This window comes from Sciurus carolinensis, chromosome 14, assembly GCF_902686445.1.
Source record: "Sciurus carolinensis chromosome 14, mSciCar1.2, whole genome shotgun sequence".
NCBI classification, from domain to species: Eukaryota; Metazoa; Chordata; class Mammalia; order Rodentia; family Sciuridae; genus Sciurus; species Sciurus carolinensis.
Window position 1 is genome coordinate 83622060 of NC_062226.1, and position 4594 is coordinate 83626653.

A 4594-nucleotide genomic window follows, 5' to 3' on the forward strand; every position below is an offset into this window, starting at 1 on the left:
TGTCCTAGGCCACATCGCCGGTTCTTTCTGGATCTGATTTCATCTGTAACGATTACACTAGACCAGTGTTTTCAAATTGGTGGTGATGACTGATTAGTAAATCAGCTTAAGAATTTGCAGTTAGCTATTTTTTCCTTTTAGCAAACTTCTTTTTTGAAATGTACATTTGGAAAAACACATCAAAATAACAGCCTGATTAATGTTCACACCCAGATCAAGAAGCAGAACATGATCAGCACCCTTTTGCCCTTTCAGTTACTGCTGCTTGCTCTCCCCAAGAGCAACCACTTCCCTCACTTCTTATGCATAATTTTTTCCTTCCTATTATAAAATGGAGTAATTCAATATGTCTGACATCTCTTGTCCAAAATTATGTTTCCAAAATTCATCTATGCTCTTCCTCATACTCTCATACTAATATTTCATTCATCCAATTTTAGTAATGTTATATAAAATACAATTTATTCATTCTACTTTTCAAAATTTGTTTAATTAGCTATACATGACAGTAAAATGAACTTTGAAACATCATATATAATGGAGTATAATTTCTCATTCTTCTGATTATACATGATGTAGAATCCCACCAGTCATATAGTTTTATATATATATATGTATATATATATATATATATATATATATATATATATGGGGTAATAATGTCTGATTCATTCTACTTTTCCTTCCTACCCTCACACCCCCTCCCCTCCCTTCACTCCCCTCTATAAAGTAACTCCATTCTTCCTTAGCATCCCTGCCATTGTGAATTAGTATCCACATATCAGAGAAAACATTGGCTTTTGGTTTTTTGGGAATGGCTTATTTCGCTTAGCATGATATTCTTCAGCTCCATCCATTTGGTTCCATAATTTAGTTATTGTGCATTGAGCTGCTATAAACATTGAGCTGCATCACTGTACTATGCTGACTTTAAGTCCTTTGGTTATAACCTAGGAGTGGGATAACGGGGTCAAATGGTGATTCCATTCCAAGTTTTCTGAGCAATCTCCATACTGCTTTCCATAGTGGTTGCATCAATTTGCAGTCCCACCAGCAATGTATGAATGTACCTTTTAACTCACATCCTTGCCAACATTTATTTGTATTCTTGATAATAGCCATTTTGACTGGAATGAGAAGTTGTTTTAGAGTAGTTTTGATTTGCATTTGTCTAATTGCTAGAGATGTTGAACATTTTTTCATAAATTTGTTGATTGATTATATTTCTTTTTTTTTATTTCTTTTTTTAATTGTAAACAAAAGGGATACATGTTGTTTCTCTGTTTGTACATAGAGTAAAGGCATACCATTTGTGTAATCATAAATTTACATAGGGTGATGTTGGTTGATTCATTCTGTTATTTTTCCCCTTCCCCCCACCCCTCCCATCCCTCTTTTCTCTCTATACAGTCTTTCCTTCCCCCATTCTTGCCCCCCTCCCTAACCCTCACTTTAACCCTAAAACTAACCCCTCCCACGCCCCATTATGTATCATCATCCACTTATCAGCGAGATCATTCTTCCTTTGGTTTTTTGAGATTGGCTTATCTCACTTAGCATGATATTCTCCAATTTCATCCATTTGCCTGCAAATGCCATAATTTTATCATTCTTTATGGCTGAGTAATATTCCATTGTATATATATGCCACAGTTTCTTTATCCATTCATCAACTGAAGGGCATCTAGGTTGGTTCCACAATCTGGCTATGGTGAATTGAGCAGCAATGAACATTGATGTGGCTGTATCTCTGTAATATGCTGATTGTAAGTCCTTTGGTATAGGCCAAGGAGTGGGACAGCTGGGTCAAATGGTAGTTCCATTCCAAGTTTTCTAAGGAATCTCCATACTGCCTTCTAGAGTGGCTGCACTAATTTGCAACCCCACCAGCAATGTATGAGTGTACCTTTTTCCCCACATCCTCGCCAACACTTGTTGATGCTTGTATTCTTGATAATTGCCATTCTAATTGGGGTGAGATGGAATCTTAGGGTGGTTTTGATTTGCATTTCTCTTATTACTAGAGATGTTGAACATTTTTCCATATGTTTGTTGATTGTAGGTCTTCTTCTGTGAAGTGTCTGTTCATTTCCTTAGACCATTTGTCGATTGGGTTATTTGTAGTCTTGGTGTTGAGTTTTTTGAGTTCTTTATAGATTCTGGAGATTAGTGCTCTATCTGAAGTATGATTGGCAAAGATTTCTCCCACTCTGTAGGCTCTTTCTTCGCATTGCTGATAGTTTCCTCTGCTGAGAGAAAGCTTTTTAGTTTGAATCTATCCCAGTTGTTGATTCTTGCTTTTATTTCTTGTGCTATGGGAGTCCTGTTAAGGAAGTCTGGTCCTAAGCCGACATGTTGAAGCTCTGAACCTACTTTTTCTTCTATAAGATGCAGGGTCTCTGGTCTGATTCCGAGGTCCTTAATCCATTTTGAGTTTAGTTCTGTGCACGGTGAGAGATATGGGTTTAATTTCATTCTGTTGCATATGGATTTCCAATTTTCCCAGCACCATTTGTTGAAGAGGCTATCTTTTCTCCATTGCATATTTTTGGCCCCTTTGTCTAGTATGAGAAAATTATATTTATTTGGGTTTGTGTCTGTGTCCTCTATTCTGTACCATTGATCTATCTGTCTATTTTGGTACCAATACCATGCCATTTTTGTTACTGTTGCTTTGTAGTACAGTTGAAGATCTGGTATTGCAATACCCCCTGCTTCATTTTTCCTGTGAAGGATTGCTTTAGCAATTCTGGGTTTCTTATTCTTCCAGATGAATTTCATGATTGCTTGTTCTACTTCTGTAAGGTACATCGTTGGGATTTTAATTCGAATTGCATTGAATCTGTATAGAACTTTTGGTAGTATGGCCATTTTGACAATATTAATTCTGCCTATCCAGGAACATGGGAGATCTTTCCATCTTCTAAGGTGTTCTTTAATTTCTTTCTTTAGTGTTCTGTAGTTCTCACTGTAGAGGTCTTTCACCTCTTTTGTGAGATTGATTTCCAAGTATTTTGTTTTTTTCGAGGCTATTGTGAATGGGGTAGTTTTCCTAATTTCTCTTTCTGAAGATTCATCACTTATGTATAAAAATGCATTAGATTTATGAGCATTGATCTTATATCCCGCTACTTTACTAAATTCACTTATGAGTTCTAAGAGTTTTCTGGTGGAATTTCCTGGTTCCTCTAAGTATATAATCATATCATCAGCAAATAGGGATAGTTTGAGTTCTTCTTTTCCTATTCATATCCCTTTAATTTCTTTGGTCTGTCTAATTGCTCTGGCTAGAGTTTCAAGGACGATATTGAATAGGAGTGGTGAGAGAGGGCATCCCTGGCTTGTTCCAGATTTTAGGGGGAATGCTTTCAGTTTTTCACCATTTAGAATGATATTAGCCATGGGCTTAGCATAGATGGCCTTTACAATGTTAAGGAACGTTCCCACTATCCCTATTTTTTCTAGTGTTTTGAGCATGAAGGGGTGCTGTATTTTATCGAATGCTTTTTCTGCATCTATTGAAATAATCATGTGATTCTTGACTTTAAGTCTGTTGATATGATGAATTACATTTATTGATTTCCTGATGTTGAACCAACCTTGCATCCCTGGGATGAAACCCACTTGATCATGGTGCACTATCTTTTTAATATGTTTTTGTATGCGATTTGCTAAAATTTTGTTGAGAATTTTTGCGTTGATGTTCATTAAGGATATTGGTCTGAAATTTTCTTTCCTCGATGTGTCTCTGTCTGGTTTAGGTATCAGGGTGATATTGGCTTCGTAGAATGAGTTTGGGAGAGTTCCCTCCTCTTCTATTTCATGGAATACTTTGAAAAGTATTGGAATGAGCTCTTCTTTAAAGGTTTTGTAGAACTCGGCTGAGAACCCATATGGTCCTGGACTTTTCTTTGTTGGTAGGCTTTTGATGACTTCTTCTATTTCATTACTTGAAATTGGTCTATTTAAATTGTGTATGTCCTCCTCGTTTAGTTTAGGCAATTCATAAGTCTCTAGAAACTTGTTGATATCTTCGAAATTTTCTATTTTGTTGGAGTACAGATTTTCAAAATAGCTTCTAATTATGTTTTGTATTTCAATCGTGTCTGTTGTGATATTTCCTTGTTCATTCCGAATTTTGGTGATTTGGGTTTTCTCTCGTCTTATCTTTGTTAGTGTGGCTAAAGGTTTATCAATTTTGTTTATTTTTTTGAAGAACCAACTATTTATTTTGTCAATTTTTTGTATTGTTTCTTTTGTTTCAATTTCATTGATTTCAGCTCTGAGTTTAACTATTTCCTGTCTTCTACTACTTTTGGTGTTGGTCTGTTCTTCTTTTTCTAGGGCTTTGAGCTGTAGTGTTAGGTCGTTTATTTGTTGAGTTTTACTTTTTTTCTTGAATGCGCTCCATGAAATAAATTTTCCTCTAAGTACTGCTTTCATAGTGTCCCAGAGATTTTGATATGATGTTTCTTTGTTCTCATTGACCTCTAAGAATTTTTTAATTTCCTTCCTAATATCTTCTGTTATCCATTCATCATATAATAGCATATTGTTTAATCTCCAGGTGTTGGAGTAATTTCTGTTTTTTACT